This window comes from Malurus melanocephalus, unplaced genomic scaffold (assembly GCF_030028575.1).
Source record: "Malurus melanocephalus ecotype Western Australia unplaced genomic scaffold, MMel_1.1 scaffold_67, whole genome shotgun sequence".
Taxonomy (NCBI): domain Eukaryota; kingdom Metazoa; phylum Chordata; class Aves; order Passeriformes; family Maluridae; genus Malurus; species Malurus melanocephalus.
The window spans coordinates 276,398-289,237 of record NW_026623299.1 but is presented as its reverse complement, the minus strand read 5'-3'; positions in this window follow the sequence as shown (position 1 = coordinate 289,237).

Below are 12,840 nucleotides of genomic sequence, written 5' to 3'. Positions count from 1 at the left end.
AAAAAAAAAAAAAAAAAAAAAAAAAAAAAATCCAACAGGCTGAACTCTGTGAGACATGCTTATTAATACACATTTGAAAATTACTGCTTGATGCAGAAATCTTCATAGCTTCCCATTTACTGTCAGAGAGCTGTCTCTTTCTAACTTCACATGTGCTTTGGTTCACCCCAGGAGTCAGAAGCAGAAGCTTGTTGGCCATTTCCTGACACTGATCAGAGCTTTGTGCTGTGTATGACAAGCAATAACATTCCAGAGAAGGGTTATTCTAAACCAAAATAATTGCTCAGCCTGACCTTCTTATATGCTTGTTTTTCAAAGCTGTCTGTCCTTGAATAATTACAGTGTACCTAACTTGGAAATCATTCCCTACCAAAGATGCTCTTTCTGATATTCATCCTCCCTGGTAACACCCAATTACTACAGAACCAATTGAGCCTTAGCTATAGCTATAAGAGGCAATTAGTCAAAGGACTGCAGCAATTAGAGGGCCTCTGCCTTTGCTTTCTAAAAGTCAGATGAAGAACTCTGTTCTTCGTTCTCTTGCCTTTAAAAGCCCCACAAATGTGTTGATTCAAATTCTCACCCAAGTAAAGGCATTTTCATGGGCTTTATTCAGCAACTGTAAATCTTCAATTAAATAGAAAAGCACAAGAATATTTTAAAGGTGAAATAACATTTAGTTATCTTGTACCCGTTGATGGGAGTAGTTTTTAAGGTGACTCAAATGACATTAAGGTAGACAGTGTTAGTTTGTTATTAGAAGAAGCAGCAGCAAAGCAAACATCGCCAGTATAACCATCCATTTCAACAGCATAATCCAAGCATCCTTTCTTTTTACTAAAATGCATTAATCATCAGTGATTTCAGATGGTGCAACCTCAACTTCAGCCTCTAGAAACAACTTCCAACACAAACCAAAGCAGCCCCAAGATAAGCACTCACACCTGCTCAGGTAGATAAGGGGAAGAAAAACTTCCCTTTCCCCACCCTATACAAGATCTTGTCCTGCTCTTGCAATAGAACATAACCTCTCAATTAAGTGATGTTTGAGTATCTAGTAACTCTCTTTCCATGGCACACCACAGTTTTTTCATGCTTACAAAAGGTAATTTTGAAAATACCCCATAGTTTATTTCAGTTCATGAATGTTGGAACCATTAATTTCTTTCTTCCTTAAGAGGAGGCCACACATTTTAATTGATTAAGCACATGAAGTGAAAATGCCATGAGAAGCATTTTTGGAAGCAGTGTAAGAATTCCTCTGGTGAATAAAGAGAACCATGAAAATAGCTTGGGCTTATCAATATTGGTAAGATAATGAAAAAAATCAGAATATTTTGTGACCACATCCTATTCCACATCAGCTGAGGGATGAATTTGACTTTGTCATGTGYAAGGTGATCAGTACAGGATAGCTAACACAAAGAAACTCTCTGTTTTCCTCACCTCACTGGAAGTTACATTTGTGTACTATAGTGATATTTAAATAATGTCACAAGTCAGCACAACCAACTTTCAATTCCCATTTCTCAACAAATTTACTTTGTGAAAAGGGACAAACTTGTTTCCAACAAACTTGAAGCTAATTCAAAACTTTTTACTTAATCTTTGATTACGCATGTCCACTAATCTTTCCCTTATTCAATGTCCATTTTTTACACAATATTTCACCAGAAATGCAAAATTTTACCAATGCAAGACCAGCACCAAAGAGATTGGCTTATGAGTTCTCTCTCAGAAATTGCATTATGTTAAAAACAGAATCCAGAGACACACATCAAAACTGTCCATAGGTTCCAGCATGAAAACAAAACTTAAGGTGCTCAAAATACATCCTTAACAAAGATTTTTTGAAGCCTGATGACTGCTAGTTTGTCTAATATAATTGATATCTCTAGTTTACTAAAAAACTCTGTCTTTAAGAWAATTTATTCCATTTGATAAAACTCWGGCCAAAAAATAGATCAAAATGTTTTTACTACCCACACACGATGCTTTTTTCCTTTCTGCTTCATCATAAAACATTAAATACAAAGCATCAATAATTAATTAGGGCTGCCTGGTCCATTAAAAGGCAGATCACCAACCTGATCAAAGCACACTTTTGTAGATGTGAAACTGCAGAGTGCAGAAGTCAYGTGGGTTATACGTCTCACAGATGACACCTTTATAAAGAGGGAGTGCATGTTATTTTGGATTTAATCATTCCTTTGAGAGGATGGGACTGAAACCCTACACAAGCTTGAGCTGAACTTTAGCTACTGTGATGTTCAACATGTAATCTTGGATGTCAAATCACCTCTGCCTGCCAGCAACCCTTTTTCTCTCATTCCTAAGGATTCCACACAACAGGTTTCAGATTAAATGATGCTCCTGTTGCTTGGGTAGTGCTGTGCTGTGCACATCCAGCTGGACTCCTCCCAGGGGGATTGCACTACACTGGAGTAGGTGAAATTGCCCCATGCAGAACCAAGGAAAGGTTAATCAAATAAGGACTGGAATAAATCCTAGAACAGCTATCAAAAGAGTTGATTTTTAAGGGATCTAGGACAGGCTAGTGTGTCACAAGCTGAAAAATTATCAGTACTGCAGTATTACTGAAAAAAAAAATCAATCTTGCTTAAATGTAGACATATTTTACCAGAAAAACAAAGCCTTTAAGGCAAGTGAAAGGGCCTTTCATTCATTTCATTTCAGCTTTGGGGAAATCTTAGCAAAAGTACTGTGATATGTGTGGGATATTGCAACACCTAAGTCATGCACAGATTGGGGGAATCTCAAGGTGAGCAATAAAAATCATTCTGTGACTTGAAAATATAACCTGTGAGGGAAGACTGAAAGAGCTATTACTGGTTAGTCTAACGWCAAGACAGTTGAGTGTGGGTAACARAYACAAAAACAAACAAAAAAGGTACTACAGAGAGTAAATTAATTATTTGCTAGAAAATGCAGCGTGGACATTATGACTAAGAGGACCTCAACACTGAAAAAGATTAGAGGGAGTGTCAACCTCTGTGCTCAAGGTTCATAGGGTAAATTAAACTAATATCTGTGGAAAGTTTTATCACTAGCAGATGAACACACAGCAGCAAACTCTTGGAGGTCACTTTGATTAAACAGCAAACAGTTATGGAGGATGGACCATTTCCATGAGCCTGCTGTCTCTGGCACTTCTCTCAGTGTTGGGTGGAATGAAACTTTTGCAGCAGAAGCTAAATAATATTTTGCTTTGGCTGAAATTTGCTTATGTTAGCCAGTTAGCAAGTGGGACAGCTCCGCTCTTTGCAGCTCACAGGTCCTGATGATAACACTGTTTCCTGAGAAAATGGACAACAGAAAGACAATCCCACTCCATTCCTGACAAATGAGCCATGGCCATCTTCAGTTATGAACATTMCTGGAGAGCACAGTCAGAGAAAACACACTGCCCTATCCCTTTCCTATTAGTTACCCTTTCCTCATTCACTACTGAAGGGAAATATGGGATTGGAAAAGTGACAGGTTTTACAGCTACAGGAAAACCCATGTCCTCTCCTGATGGTGAATGCCATGATCCCAAATCATCCTGAGGAAAGAATCACAGCTGCATCACGTATTCTCCTGGAGAAATGGGGGAAAACACACAGACCCAAACTTTCCCTCAACTGGGCAGGAAAATCTAAAAGTTTCCTCAGCTTCCAGACACTAATCACTCCCAGAGCAGAAGGCTAACACGGCTTCTGAAGCAGTTTTTGCCCAAGCACAAGTGACTGGTTTCAGTGGACTCCATGGCCTGAATAGCTGCTCATCACAAAAATAAAAATGCAAAATGCAGCCTTTTCAAGTTAAACAAAACCCAAACACACCAAAACACCCAAACCAAAAAACTTACAGACTGGAATCCTTGTGCACACATTAGATTCTAAGCCATTCTTCTTTCAGCCAGYATCCATTTTTCTCACGACTGCTAATTCCAAAAGAAGCCTATTCAAATTCAATATTTGCCTTTTTTATTCCACCCAACTCTTTCCCCCATACTGTTTCTTCCAGAGAATCTGCAATGTTGAATCTGTCATTACATTCATCTCCATGGCAACAAATGGGATGCCATAAAAGAGTGTTTTAATCCAAGGACAGAGTGGTAGRTAGAGGTTAGATTTTGAAAGAGAGAATTTTTGTTCAATATCAAAAGACAATTACAAAGGGAACATGGAAAATTACTTGTTGAGCTAATTTTCYTCTATACACACAGAAGTTTGCTTCTCCTCATGAAGGACATTCTCACCTTTAAATGCTCAACGCTCAGAATAATTTTTAAGGGTAGAGGTGATTTAATATGCTAATATTTATCTCCTTTTTCTCAATTATATGACATGCATCTTTTTTCTTATCAGCTGATAAGCTAGTTTATATTAAAAWATGAGGAGAAGATGCTATGCTTGATTATCCTCAGTGGGTTCTGCTTATTTCAGCCAGTTATGGGGAAACACAATTTATGAGAGCAGAAAACAGGCTATTTATAGTGAATTTATTTATAATGAAAACACTATTTATAGTGAATTCCAGCCTGAAGGGCTCCAAAACCCCTAACAAACCAGAATGGGGCCAAAAGTTGTTAAATTCTTGCTGATTATTACTTCTTACAGTTTGATTCCTCCTTCAAGTTTTTCAAATCCTATGGGGATGCTCTTAAAAGGATCACGTGGGGCACAATCTAAAGAAATGCAACCCTTTATCCCCATCTTCCTCCTTCAGTAGAGCACCTTAAGCAGCCTTTGCTGGATCCAGACCCTCCTGTGGATCTGGAAATAAATAAATTGGAAAATATAGGMTTTTCTATCACTGGAAGAGCCCAAYACATTTGCAAAAAKGYTGTGGATAGCCAAGACAAAAGTAMAAYATGCACATATTTCTCCTAACAATTCCAAATTAGCCAGAGAATGCAAATGTAGTTTACACAGAGGGCATGCTGCAAGCACAGCTCACAGACCTCTGTCAAGCTATGTACTATGAGGAAAAGAAAAAAAAGTCTAACACTCTAAAACACCATTAAGAAAACACTAATGTTGGGGCACACACTGAGGAAAGTGACTAAAGGAACACATAAAAGCAAATATGATACACTATTTTTTTTTTCCTAGGGTTTAGGCACACCAGGATATCTACTTAAACCCTTTTTTAATGTGGCCTGCTAGAGACTCAGAGTGCACATGGCAACGTTCTGTCCCACCAGGTGCCTGCTTTGATGGTGCTTTTCACCTCAGCCCCCGTGTCCTTCCAACTACAGGCTTTGTGTTTCCAACTTCACTTTTCTACAAACATCATAGAAAACATGAAGAAGTATTGAGTATTCAAGGCAAGATTTGAAACCAACTTTGAAGTTTCAAGGGAATGAAAGAGACTGGTGGAATCTTCCTAAAAAAATAAAGCTCATTGGAAACTTGATTTAACTGGAAAATAACTGACATTTCAGAAAAATGTGTAAAACAGCCTTCTTAAGAAATCCTCCAGTAAGAAAAAACTTGCCTAGTCACACAAAGTCTCACCACTCACAGAGCGATAAAAGCAGAAATGACAACCACATGAAATTATATTACGTGGAGTAGCTTGAAGTCTGTTCAGAAATTCAGYTTTATGCTTTCACCAAAGCATTTCATCTCCCAAATTACGTACGCATTTTAAACTTCTTCATTGTAGCTGCTTTGGGGCTGTGTTTTGGATCTTTGCTGGAGGCAGTCTTGATAACACAGGGATATTTTGCTATCCCTGAGCAGTACTACAGATAAATTAACAACAATTACAACTATAATTATCAATTGCCAATAAAAGCAATGTCATTTTTCAGAATAATATGTCTCTTTCCCAATCTAAATAACACTTCTAAGGGGAATTTTGCATAACTTTGTTTTTTTTTTTCTTTAGTCAAATATTTTCTTATGTGCTTAATACTGAATGGATAAACAATAATCTATAAAACTTGAACCAGAATCAATACCGATGGGGAAAAAATCCATCCAGAGGACTGTGTGCTCCTTTATTAAGAAAATCACCTCAGTCAAAGAAACTGAAAAATGAACAGTGGGGCAAGATGGGGGAAAGTGCTTTTGTGAGTGAATTTGAATGTCCCATTGTAATTATGACTTTGTCACTTTTTGTCTGACCATATGGGGGAAAAAAAATCCAAAAAACTAGTTATTTCAAATAGAAATTCCAAATGGCCTCTTCTGCCTTTTCCTACAATGGCATTTTAGKTTTATARACTCACAAATCTGAGATTCCAGGGGAATATGCACTGCCCATCTCCTGTGTGTTACTTTCTACAGAGAAAGTAATCGGTGGTGGTATTGTATTAATCCTTTGAGATGAGATATTAAATATTTGGTCCATCCAGATACACAAAATACTCATAACGTTGTGGTAGCTAATACAAATTGCTTTTCCTAGACTCCAGAGAATAGACTGCCATGTGATCCATAAMTTCTCCACACAGAACTCACAGGGAAGCCCTACAGAAGCTCATTTCTGCAGAAATGTTTCCTAGAAATGTTTTTTATAGCTGCTAAAATGCCTAAAGCAAATCACACTGTGCATTGCAAGGAAGCTCATGGGTGGATGTTCAAATGTCTTTATTTCAATAAATGGAATACATATATTCCCCGAGTTCTTTCACTTTGATCTCAGTGATACTTTTATATCTTCTTTAGTTGCTTTTTTAATCGTTTACAGCCTGGGAGAAAAATAGAAAAAGTCCTCTRTAAAGTGGTATGTGAAAAGTCAGTTCCATGGTGCTTCTTGCACCCTGAATGTTACATTTGCACATAGTTAATAGCAAGACATTTAAAGAATAGTGCAATACCAGTTTTCATTCAGCTGTCACTGAGGGGAACAAGAAACCCACCTATCAAAGAAGGAGGCTTTTTTAATTCTGTTTCATGCCTGAGTGTCTCTCTTATAACTGGAYTGAAATCCATCGTGTTCCACTGACATTAACTGGCAGAGGATCCCAGCTTCTCCTCCCTCTCTAGAAAGAGGTGAAGCAACACAACAGAGATGTTAAAGTTTTGGGATATCTTCTGCAATCTAAGGGCAGATATCTGAGTTCCTGCCACAAACCACTCCAAGGAATCTGAGGGTAACCCTCAGCCTGAAGCACAAAATACCTGAGCGACCACTTCATTGCACAGCACATCATGAAGACTCTGACACATCGAGATTTCCACTCCTGGGCTGGTCATTACTGCCTTAGGATGCTTTTTTGATCTTTTTATCCAATAGTTTCCCACTGTCTGTGGTGGGAAAAAAAAAACMAAACCAGCAAACCAAAAAAMCACTGCAATATGAGCCTTTTTTAAYRCCACAAGAGCTCAGGACGTGCTAYTTGCACACACAAAATAGTTGGGGACCATTGTCCACAGTGTGACCCCAAAAAATGGAAGAACAATGTGACTTTTATTGTCTGGTTTTCATTGTTCTGTTTTTTTGAAAGCAAGATATGGCAGTTTGGGCTGGAAAGATGAAGTCAAATGATGTCTTTCTCCAACAGGAACAAGAACTCAGCACAAATACTGTTTCTTCCATGGAATAAATATTTGTTGTATCAATATCCACAGTTACAAGCAAGCCATTAAAAATTAACTAACTCATATCCTTAAATGTAATGCATATATATGTTTAATAGTCTATGAATAATAGCCCTGAGACTACACATGACTGAACATTTAATCTGGAGAGCCTTCGTTTCCTCTTGTCAAAATAAGCTCAGGTTTTRTTATTGAAGAGGTAGGAAAGAAGATTAATGGTCCCATGGCTGTGAGTTATTTTTAGCCTCTTTCCTGCATTGTTTGYTTGTGTAGCATAAAGCAAAATGGGACATTATATGAAATAAACTTGGTTACCATATTTGTCTGGCCATTAATTTCACTATGAAGGATCATGTACATCAATAATCATTTACTTCAAAAAAAACCCTCAAGTTGCAGCTTTTTGCTGAGATATTCAAAATGATGTAGAGGAATCACTGGTATCCTCATTAATTTTAGTACAAGGTATGTGTCAAAATCATGCATCTCTATCCCAAGACTGCTTTGTAATCTCAACCCATTTTTCTTAATGACATGATTTTACCTAATTATGTAAAAATGCAGCATGATTTGGCTATTTAGCATCTTCTCAAATTTATATTRCTACAGAAGATAAAATAGAACCTTATCTGAGTATGACATGGAACAAMACACTGAAGATTCTTTGTGTTTTGTCACAGTGCAGGCAAATAAACCTTGATGATTTCTTTTTAAAGGTCATTACTGTGAGAGATCAGCAGTGTCACTGATCAAAATACCAGAGATGATTTCGTTTCAAAGGTATCACTGAATAATTAATGYACTTAAAACTCAGACAAAATAAATATGCAAAACAGTGAGATGATATTTGACAACTCCTATATGCCTTTCAATATTTAATGCAGCTGTGGGTAGATTAGCAAGAAAATCTAATTGAATTAGCAACATCATAATTTGAAACATGAATATCTAAGTTTYGGTGGATGGTCACTAAACTGTGAATAATTCAGTGGGTCAGATTCAAATATAGTCAATACTCTACATATTCACGTTACTGCAAAATGGAATATAAAAGCACTAGCGAAAATACCTGATATCCATATTTCTCTAAAACATCAGAACAAGTTGTATATTTGATTATCATTTCAGGATCCTTCCCAAAAAAGAAAAAAAAAAAAAAAAGCAAATGGTTGAATCTTTTTGCTTTAACTTTAAAGACAGTTATCAAGGGATGCTTTTCCTTTAGAGCACCCTGAACAAGCCATAACAGAGAATCAGAGCAAAGCATGGTTTAGATAGGACCTTACAGATAATTTAGTACCCACAAGCAGCAATGCAGCCCAGCTCAGGCTGAGTGTCAGGTGCTGTACACACGACAAGTCTGAGCACTGATCCAACTTGCATTTCAGTCATCATGTTACAGACCACCTCATGTTCTTTCATTAAAGACCTTCTCTTTGCTGGTGAAAAAATTCTCCATTCAATCTCTGTCCTGCTATCACACCTTTGCTCTGAACAATGAATCCTTGCCAAGGTAATCAGTGTGTTACTGTGGTGGGTGATAATGTCTGAACTGAAAATATGTCAAAGGAGTAAACAAAGGATGTGATCTGACCAGTTTTGGAGAGAACAGAGCAGGGGAAAACTCGCTGTGTATCAAAATACTTTGTTCCTTTTAAAGACAGTGCAGGGCAGATGAAAGCTAAAGGATGTTCCCACACTAAGTCAATTGATAAAATACAGGAGACAAGATAAAGATAAGGGAGATGAAAGCATGTCTTTGAAGTGCTTTTCCATCTCTATAATTAACAAGAGTGCCAAGTGTCCAGCAGGATGGAGTGCACCTGGTCTGTGATCCCCTCTGCATCTCACAGAGTGCACAAGGGAAGATTTCAGCTGCAAATGCTGTGCTGTGAGACAACCCAAATATCACAAATCACATCAAAAAGTGAAGCTGCAAGTCAAAGGGTAAACTCACCCTGCTGCATGTGTGTGCTTCAGCTGAGCCATTATCCAAATGTCAGGAACTGACCGGTTTAGTCAGAACAGGTGAAGCTTAAAAGAGGATCTACAAGGGGGAACAAAATTCAGAAGCACTATTAGAAAATAACACCTTGCAGGACCTGATCCAAAGCCCACTAAAGTCAAAGAAACATTCCACTGACTTCTGAAATCAATCTGAGAGGCTGATCAAATTTTTGGTGAAGCAATGCTTTGATTTATAAACCCTCCATTTCTGGGCAGGCTCACAAATACCATCATTGGGTGGGTTGTTCTGTATCACTGCTTTTTAAAGAACAGTAATAGGACAGAAGGGCAATAACCCCTCTGGTGAAACCATACAGCAAACTGACTGATATTAYTGCARRTTTGGYSCAACAGCCAAGTAATCAAACCTGGRTATTTAATTGTAGGCTCTTAAATATGAATCTAAACATGTAAACAGCAGATTGGTACCAGTCTAAGCTATAATAACTCAGGTAACTGAGACYATTTATTGCTGTCCAATGGTGAGTTACTGAGCAACAAGTGTCTGAAGTTACAYGTGACCAGCTGCAAATGGGGCTCCCAGACAGCTGAAAATGTTAGCTGCACTGGTTTTCATTGTTAGACATGTAAAAAGCTACATATTTGCTCCAATYCTGATTGAGAGAAGAATACAGAAGGATTTTTTAGGGTTTAAGTCACAAATGCAGCCCACTATATGTTTGGCTGGGAATGCTCCTCCGAAAAACTGGTTTTCAGACTTCAAAATCCCCATGCAAGATTTGATTGCAACAGAAATGACAGAGGACTTTGGTTCCTGAGCATTTTACACTATGGCAGAGCATCACCAGGAAATGAAAAGTAAACCAARATTGTACCACCCCAATTGTGGTACTTGCCAAGAGTCCAGGTATGCATTTGCTTCTCTCTTCAAACACCTCATCCTGAAAAATTTGAGTGATCCTACCTAACATATCACAGGTAACAAAAACAGCCATTAGAGCAGTATGAGGAACTAATATCAGAATCAGCCAAGTTTATGGGGTTAACTTTTTCTCAGTTWAAGAAAAGAACTGAAAGAGTTTCAAGCCCATGATATTTTATACTTGAAGGATTGAACCCAAAKTACTCTTGAGAAAGAATTATAAGAGAAGACCTGGTCAGAACAGTGACATCCCTCATTTTAATTTTGCTAGGAAGCAATGGAATATAGAGGATGACAACTCTGGCACCTTGGGGTATGATTATCGAGCTCACTGGTTCCGCTTGGACATTTTGGATGAAGGCCAGGCAAAACTAGTGAGCAATCAAACTTTATCAAGGACATCATGAGACAGTTAAACTCCCCAAGATTCATTGYAGTCCCAGTGAGTCACGAGCTGTAACATTTTCACAAATTTCAGTTCAAGATGAAAGGGGATCATGGCTATGTTTAAATCAATGGCCCTAGAAACTCTTCCAAGGTATTAAATATAGGTCTGTGCCCTTGAACACCATGGCTCCATTACAGAGAGGGATTTTTGCATTGCCATCCTGCTCTGATTTCCACTGAAGAGAAGCCCAGCCCACAGCTCTGTACCTTCTGGCCATGTCCTTGATCTGGAACAGCCCACCAGGGAAGGTACAACGTATCTGTCATCCCAAATTCCTCTTTCCACAGACAACTGAGCATAGCAATTCAAACAGATCGATAATGAATCAATATACCWTATTGAACTATTGTGTATTAGTGTGATTTTCTCACAGCACTTGATATTGTTTCATTAAAAGTGACTTCRTGAGTAAATATTTCACAAAATTGCAGGGGAACTTCATAGGAATGGAAAACCAAAGGCAGTTCTTGCACATGAAGGTAATATTTTGAAAACTTCATTCTCAYAGAAAGTTTTAATTTCCCAGGGGAACCAGGCCCTGAAAAAGGTAAGCATATTTTTGTGGTTTATAGATTACATACACCCCTTTCATATTTCTAAAGAAATGGCAAGAGGAAACATTTTGCYCAAATAAGAGGTGAACTTCCTTATTAGAGCACCTCTTAATCCCCTTGAAGCTTTCTATGTGATACTGCCAACATGCAGAACTAAAAGTGAATTTATGTGTGGTTTAGGTGTGTTTTAAGACTCCTCAGATCATTTTTAAACTATAAACTGCTGCCTGCAAAAATAAAGTCATGAGCCCTCCCTCTCYTGTACTGCAGTGCCACCAAAACCTKCTCCCTTTCCATCGGGCTCAGCAGGGCTGGAAAAACCACATTTCTGCCACTGCAGCTGGCTCCTGCCACGTGCTCTGGTTTTCCAATTTCTGGGAAAACCCTGCATGTTCAATAAAGGCGTATCAGCCCTTAGGGGCCTTGCAGTAAGATTGGAAATTCCCATGCAAAGTCTTGCATGGTCAGAATAGGGATCCTGATACACTGAGCTCAGCCATGAATACATGAGATAATTCTTCAATTTCCCACTGGAATGTGTCTACAACATAAAACATTAAAATATCAATATAAATATTACCTCTTAATAACCTCAGGATGAGAATCAGACCTATTCCTTTGCCTTACATAGCAAGTGACCTTAGTATSTGTACCTACAGCACAGCTGTCCTTTTTTTCACTGAAGCTACATAAAAACTAAAAAAAATTATTACGTCTTGCTTTCACTAGTTTTGTAAGGTTTTCTTTCCACAATATATTCTTTCGCCTTAACTGTCCTGACAGAGCACTGTTGGGTAAAAGGGAGATCAAACAATTTCATCAATAAGTAGGAAGGATGAAAGGAAAATAAATGGATTTTGGATTAGCATTAAAACATGAAGATGAGTTGTYTTTTTCTCTTAAAGTTTTCATAAAAGATGCTGCAAGTCATACAGMATTTCTCAAAATATTCCATGCTTGCTGTGTTTTGAGAAGGTAGAGATACCTCCTWAAAATGGAATTAACAGGCTGTACTCACTCATGGGAGCATCACTCTGTCTGCCAAGTTCACTCTCAGAAAGTGACTSTGAATGAGCTGAGCACATATTTAAGGACAAACTATAAGAATACCTAAAAGAAAAAGGATTCATCCYATCCAGAGGGGAATGTAAATGTTTCCAAGCACTGGAGCCAGCAAAGCTGCTGAAATCYGAGATAACATTCAAGAGAGGATCCCTCCATCAGGATATGACTCTGAATGTGACTTTCATTATTGCTTGTTTTCCACAAAAGAGCTGGGCACGAGGTCAGGGGCATGACAATCCCACAAAGAGAAAGTAGGTCTTGGCTCAAATGCTAGGCTGGATGTTAAAAGCAGAGAAAAATCTAAAATTATCCAAAGAGGGCTAC